Raw genomic sequence first — 8,099 nt, forward strand, 5'->3', positions numbered from 1 at the left:
AATTGCCTTGAGTGCCAAAAACCGCCAAGAAAAGGGGTTAAACCGCCAAGAAAATGATCCTTGACCACAAACCGTCAAGCAAACGCACTCAAGGATAGAAGCTAAGGGAAATTAGTTTTCTTGGCGGTTCTGACACTCAAGGATGATTTCCTTAAAGGCTAGCTGCTAAGGAAATTACGACCAGACTTAATTTGCTAAAGCGCCAAGGAAATACTGCAACCGCCAAGGAAAGTAGTTTTCTTGAGGGTCCAAAGCCGCCAAGTAAATTAATTTTGTTGAGGGTCAATAACGAAACACTCTAAACCGCTAAGGTAATTGTTGTTTCCTTGGCTGCTCTTCACCTCCAAGGAAATTAAAGTTTTCCTTGACTGTCACTAACCGTCAAGTTAATTTTGATTTCCTTGAGCGCCAACCCCTAAGGAAATCTATACTAACAATAAAAAAATAATTACAGTAATCAATATATTCTAATATTCTAGTAACTATATTCAAGTGACACAAGATGACATGCACATGGATATTTTACGATGGTCCTCAACCATTATATTGACGTAAAGTATCCATACGTAAAGTATCCATACAAACATTACAAGTGTATTTATCATTCATCCTCATGAAGCCCATACATCAATAATAGTTTGGATATTACTAACTCCTATATCAAGCCGTCCACGCCATACTATCTTTTGGCCTTAGTCGTAGAGATTTGCTGATTGCATACCTACATGAGAAAGCTTTTAGTGAGTCTCTAGTCACTACTTCTAGTTTTATGCAATGTCATAAGTAGTGCTGACAGCATAAGTTTGGATTAAAAGAAACCAAAAGCATGAGGGTACCATGTTTAGATTTCATACCAGCAACTGTTGTGCCTCTCCTATGTTCTGAGCAACACCTTCAGAATTCAGCACTGGATATAGAAAAGATATGAGTTATATGACACACAAATTTTAATAAGCATAAGGATAGATAATTCACACATGTCCACTCCAGTCAGTTCCAAAATGTTAAGGCTTATGCTATGTACACACGTACAACCAAAGATGGAGGAAATGATAAGCTGTAGCATAGAACTAATGAATAGAAATGGACCATGCACAATCAGAATATGTAAATCGATAATTGTTGCATTTTTAGAGTCCATCGCATATATTCCAGAGTTCATAACCATTCCATCAAACCAAAAATGTGGAATGGCGATTTCAGTATTTCACTAACAACAGCATAAGCTGTAAACTACAAAAGGAAAAACAATGTCATCTTACATCTAGTAGCAGACGAACAAACCAAAATTGCATGAATGCATAGACAATCTTACGGCAAAAAAAGTTCTATATATCTCCTTGCCTCCTGCCCACACATTAATATAAAATCAACTACAATTTAGATTTGGAGGAAATCTATCTAACTAGCACAGCTCAGCTTATAAATACAGATGTGCAAGTTTGTCTTTTGCAAACATATATCAATATTTATCACACTTGAATTGCTAATTTGTGAGGATTTCCGAAATTGCTAGGAAATAAAAATTTTACAGAGCCAAGCAATATCAGTGTAAGTACAGGCAGGTTTTATTGAGACTGAACTAAACTAAGAGACATCTTAATTGAGTGGATAGGTAGGAAACATGGAAGATGCAAGAAGCTAATAAAAGCACAGCCACGGTTAAGTCAATTAAGATGTCTCTTAACCAGCCACGGTAATGAAAGCACCAGGAAAACATACATATACACATGAATGACCATGGAAGTGAAAAGAGGCTACACAAACAGTAGTACTTTCTCGTTGGCAAAATAATCTATACTATGTACACATTCAAAAACACATGTCCCAAATTGACTCGGAAAGAAGTTGTAATAGGTTTTCAATAGGTAACTGCTTTTGTTCACTTCTGCATTTCAAGGTTTAATGCTGAGCTCGCCCCAAATTTCAGTTGTGTATGAGTTAAACACATTTGTGCATCAATCAACTAATACTTTGAGCTCTGAAGTTCAACATACACAAAAAAAGAAATACAACAGTACGTGCTATGGAATACCATTATCGGCTTTGTTTTAGTTTCACCTTGACATCAACTCCATTCTCAATAATATTGTAGAATAGAAGCAAGTAGAAAAATACACAGTTGAGGTATCAATCAGGTACCTGCGGCTCCTCCTAGTGGGGAAGGTGGCTGCAGAGCACCAGAGGAGGCGGCATCCTCAGATCTGCGCCTGTTGGTGCCTGCTCCGCGGAGGACGCAGGCTGGGGTCGTGACTGGCGATGCGCATGGGGACTGCCTGTACCGTGGGAGGGGTGCACCGTGGAGGAGAGTGCCACCAGAGGGGGCCGCGGCCTACCTGCGAGCCGCCGGAGGCGCTCGCCCTTGAGCCGCATGTGCCGCTGGATCCCTTAACCCGCACACGCCGCCGGAGACCCTAACCCGCATGCACAGCCGGAGGGGCCGCGCCCTGCCGTGCACCGCCGGAGGGTCTCGCCATGCCAGGGCTCACCCCTGGTAGCTTGCGCCGTTTGGATAGGTTCGAGACTTGGGAGAGAGATGGAACCGAGAGAGAGAGTGGCTAGGGGCGGCGACGTCTGAGAGAGGTGGTTGAGGGAGTTGAGGGCTCAGAACTAGGGTTTGTAATCGGCCTGGCATATCTAGCCATCTAAGTTTGATCCAACGGTGATGATCGAAACATACTTTAAGTTGGGTTGAGGTGGGCTGCATTCAGACATGGGCTTCATTTTTATGGGCTTCATTTTTAGGTTGAATATTGTGAGACTGTCAATTATACCCTAATATATTTCCAAATGTTATATACTGTATATAAGTTGTTGTGGAAGAGTTTTAATAATTTTTAATAGGTTTTCTATTTTTCTATCTTTTAAATGGATTTATATGTGTTTATTTAGTAATTGTAAATTGAGTTATCCATACATCTATAAAGATTAAAAAATCATAGCAATATATTTTCCTCATACATTTTACTCTGGCTCCATATCTTGGAGTTCGACAAAAAAATCATTTGTTTGCTAGGAATAGTTCATAGTTCTATCTCCAAATTACCAGAAGATAATTATAATAATATCTAAACTTGGCTAAAGAATTCTGCAAACTTGTATGATAACATGTTTTTGTGTATATATTTGCATAAAAAATCAATGATTTAAACAAATGGTACTTGTAGCCAAGTTATGTAACTTGCTGTATGACATCTCTCACATAGTTATGTAACCATATGAGAGATTTATCCATTTGTGAATAATGTATAGTCAACTTTGTTAATATAATTTGAAAATTTTATAGCAAGATAATACAACCATATTATGATCTCCTGTAAAATTTTAGGATTTTCAGACATGTTTAAGATATTATTTTTTTTTCAGTCGAAGGCACCAAAATACTTGTAAGCATTTCCTTGGCTGTCAACCTCCAAGAAAACTCAACAACCCCCAAGAAAAGGATAATTTACTTGACGACTTAAAATAACACCCAAGAAAATAGGTATTTTTCTTGGCGGTTAAGAAAAACACTCAAAAAAATAGTAGTTTCCTTGACTGTTCTCACTTACACTCAAGGAAATGAGTAATTTTCTTGGAGGTGATTGGAAACTGCCAAGGAAACACCCATATTCCTTGGCAGTTTACTTAAACCTTCAAGGAATACATGTTTTCTTGAGTGTGGAGTAGCACCGCTAAAGATATTGTTATTTTCTTGGCGGTTTGATTTTGGCCCCCAAGGAAATTCAGAGCCGCCAAGGCAATTCTAGTTCCTGTAGTGTACATACTGTGTGGAGCTTCTGCAAGGTAGACGATGCTTAACGGGCTGAGAAAGTGACCCATTTAACCGTGAACACCGGATCAGATTCACGCTGGGTTTGTTATATACGTATGCACGTTAGTATGTCTACATACTTGCTGTAACAACAAAATCAGATATGCATCATATATAAGTTTTAGAAGACAAACCTCACATATAGCTACAAATAAGGGGTAATATCAAATGACAACGCATAAAATATATAACGTACTTAATAAATCAGAAACAACCTTAGGCAGCAAACCACGGAAGATGACTCCAAACTTCGGGTGTTAACTTCACTCTACAGGATCCAACTGACTGGTTGATCACAAGCCCAAAACTTCTCCTGAGTTGTGAGGGAGATAGCAAGAGTGAGTTCAAGACGAACTCCGCAAGTATAGCAACTAGATAGTATAGATCCCACGGTCTCATGATCAATGTGACATAAATAATATAGAGCAATAAACAATAAACAATGAGTTTCTTAACACAACAAGATTCATCACCCTTAATGTAAGAATCCCCAAGGCCGCTCGTGACTGTGAGCACGGCTAGTATACCAGTTTTTAACACTCTGCAGAGGTTGTACATCTTTACCCATGAGTCATGATTTACCCTTTCGCCTGAGGTGATCAGCCTCGTAACCCACTACCAAGGTAGGTCGGCAGGGATCACTATAAAGTCTTTCAAAGGTTCGTCTAACAAGTTAGAGCCGCTTGGTTTCGTTAGTCAGTCTGTGTGATTCTACCCCGCAGGGGATCCACGGTCTGCTATCCCCCATTTGCGCCACACGGGTAACCTCTAACCAGCTAGAAAAATTACTCATACTTGACTAAAGCCAGAGCCATCATAGCCCTAATGGTTGCACTTTCATCCCGGTTATCACTTACGAATAAATCCTCAAGTTCCTAAAAAGTCATTATTATCATTTGTTGCTTTATATTAATCTAGTCACAAGATCATAGTCATAGAATTAAAACCCAAATGCTATACTTACCTTGATCCAGTTGTTCCTGCTGGTCCTGCTAGTCTTACTTTCTTCCAAGGCTGTGATCTTGATCACCGAAGTAATGCCCACTGTCTAATCTCGATCATCGATCATCAACATACAAACAATCGGAGACAGACATACACGAAACAAACAAGATTACAATTAGAACAGTACACCAGCAGTAAATAAATTTAAATAAAGGTTTTCCAAAATCATCTATACGCTGCTACGATCACGTCAACGAGAAATTCACGGAAAACGGAGTTACGACGCAAAATCTACTCATTAAACAGGACTACAAGGGCTATCTACAGATTTGTAATTAACTAGGAAATCTAACAGTGGTAAACCTAAACAACAGTGGTACCAACGCGAAGCTTATGAAATTATGAAACTAACGCAACTTGAATGGATCGAATCGGAGCTTAAACGGAGAAGATATGAATTTTCTAAGATTTTCCTATAGAAAAGTAATTAATTAAATAGGATCACGAAATTAAAATGTTTCAAACTGCAGTAGTAGTGCGTCTAACACGTAGAGAATTTAAATACGAATCTAACGTAATTTAAACGGGTCAAATCGGAGTTGAAACGAACATTTTATGACTAAAACAAAATTAGTGGCAAACTTGTAAATACTGAAAACATATTTTGAAATGATCCGAGACCGTTTACGTTTTCAAATCAGCAAAACGTATTTTCCAAAGGCGTAAAAGACTGCGGGTTTGATTCCTAAAAATTCTAGGGGCTCTTTAACAACTTTTACCCCGAAGGGGTAAGTTCTAATCCCAATCGTTGATCTCAAATCAAACGGCTGAGAGGGTTTGGGAGGGGGTGAAGGGCACCAGCCTGAGCACCCATGGCAGCGCCATGGCCGGAGTCGGCCCAAACCTCGCCGGAGTTCACGTTTCTAGCGCTAGGGTGCACCAAAATCAAATCCGAGAGCATGTTAAGCAAGAGGAGATCGAGACGAACTCACCTAGGGCACGAAATCGCGGTAAAGAAGACCCGAGGATGGCCGGCGTCGTGATTGGCGGGCGGTGAACTTCTACACAAGTTCGACGTCACGGGGTGAGCAAAAGAGAGCATGAAAATGAGGGACAAAGGCTCGAGGGTGTTCGCTACCACGAAGGGAAACCCGACGTCCAAGCCTTGGCGGTTCCAGGGCAATGTGGAGCTTGGTCCACGGCGGCGGGATGCTTCGGTCGAGGGAGATCCGAATTCGGCGGCAAGCAAAGGCTTCGGGGGCTCTTGCGTCGCGAGGATGGGGAGAGAGGGATGCGGGGCAGCCGCACGTGCTCGGGCGCGGCACAAAACAGAGCGAGGCACGGGGGGAAGGAAATCGTGGGAGCGGGGCGGCTCGGGCGGTTGCGCTGAGTGAAGAGAGTGGGGAGGGAGCGGTTGGAGAGGTGGGGGATGAAGCTGACGTGCAGGCCCCACGCGTCAGAGGGAGAAGGGAGGAAAGGAGGGGGCAGCCGGATGGGCCTTGGCCCAAGAGGAGAAAGGGGAAGGCGCGGGGTGGGCTGGGCTAGCAGGCCGAGAAGGAGGGGAACAGGGTTTCTTTTCTTATTTTTTTGAACCAATTTTCAAATGCTTTTATAATTCGAATTTTGAACAAATTTCTTTTTGCTTAAATTCACACATCACAAAAAAAATGTTGCAGCATGTATGCATCAAAATGTTTCTAACCTTATATTAAATTTTAACTTTCCAAAATTTATATATTTTTCCTATATTTTAATGCTCACAAAATTGACTCAAAAAAATCAAATTCAACTATTTAAAAACAAGCAAATTTTTAGGTGTTACACTTGCAGCTCCAGGACTGTAGATCGAAAGTCATACTTGCGTTCATACTTTTTTTCTTAGAGGGTAAGTATGTCCATATACACTAGAAGACAAGTATAGTATGTGTGGATACATGTACGGTAGTATGTCCATATATATATGTATGGTAGTATGTGTTCATACTTTTTTTTATTAGATAGTATGTCCATATACAGTAAGACAAATATAGTATGTGTAGATACATGTATGGTAGTATGTCTCGTCGACTTAATTAGATGGAGCGCTATAATGTTTGATCCGATCTGAAATCTGAAATCTAAATCCATTGTGTCGTATTCACCGCATAAAAGCTTTGGATACGAGGACTCAAGAATCTATATTACAGAAAATGGGAAATCTGTTCAAGGAGACATACCGAGAAAAAAAATAGATTATTGCAGGTCCGGCTAAATCTCTGGATTTCTGTTCCGATCCGGTCTAGGGGGATGATCAAGGACGAGACAGAGACACCCTACCGCCGGCCGGAGAAGTAAGATAGGCGTCCGCTCGAGACGGTGGAAGGATGGCCTAGATGCCTGGAGGATCTTGATCGCAGCGTCGTCCGATGGAGAGACGCGTGCAACCTAGTCGGCGGCAACCTGCTTCCGCTCCATAGACCACCGGCGTCGGCGCGTCGCCGTGCATCCTTGCCGTGCGGCAGTGTCTGCTCAACCCGTCTAGCTAGATGAGAACGAAGGATAATGAATCGCGGAATAGTCGAATAGATATGATTTTGAATGGAAGTCGTACGTATCTCATCTAGCAAGAATAATTATTAAATGATTAAAAAAATCATTTACTCGGTGGATGACTAATAGTATGCGCTATATATATTGTATACGTGCTTTATTGGGTTTAGTCGTTTGTGTTCCGCTACGAGCAGTAGTGCGGGACAAGCCAGGATGGAATAAGGGAGTAATTACTTCTAGGGAGTAGGAAAAATTTACCATATATATATATATATATATATATATAACGTTTTTTTTACACGCGCGTGTAGTTACTCTCATATATATATATCTCTAGATTTAAGGTGTATATGGCCAGACGAAATGTATATAGACAAAGTATATGATCATACTAGACCATCTAGAGTGATATGTATGTTCAGTATGCATACATACATAGAGTATATAGTTATACTTATTGTATATAATATAGTAGTGATATTTTAGTAATATATTTTAAATATATTTTTGTTGAAAAATTTTCGCATGGTAAGATCTAGTATCTTAATATGAGTATATAAGCATACCCAAACTGATAAACAAGTATGAATACATACACAATGTAGTTTATTAAAGATGAGAGTAACTACACATACGTGTAGAAAGGAATTTCTATATATATATATATATATATATATATATATATATATATATATATATATATTACCAAATACCAAAGAACTAAAATTTCTATCAATAAAAATTTTTCGTCCAACTTTTCAATACTGTGAAATCTACAATGAATTTTTTTTAGGGGAACCTACGATGAAAT

At 40.0% G+C, this 8,099-nt stretch overlaps 1 long non-coding RNA gene across 1 annotated transcript; it reads right to left on the reverse strand.

The window, feature by feature from the left end:
* LOC110435428 lies at nucleotides 464–2,593 on the reverse strand. The gene is made up of 3 exons (XR_002453086.1): nucleotides 2,143–2,593; nucleotides 855–907; nucleotides 464–721 (listed from the first exon to the last, which is right to left on the reverse strand). It is a non-coding gene; the product is annotated as an uncharacterized LOC110435428 (long non-coding RNA).

The sequence above is a fragment of the Sorghum bicolor genome, chromosome 5, assembly GCF_000003195.3.
Source record: "Sorghum bicolor cultivar BTx623 chromosome 5, Sorghum_bicolor_NCBIv3, whole genome shotgun sequence".
NCBI lineage: Eukaryota > Viridiplantae > Streptophyta > Magnoliopsida > Poales > Poaceae > Sorghum > Sorghum bicolor.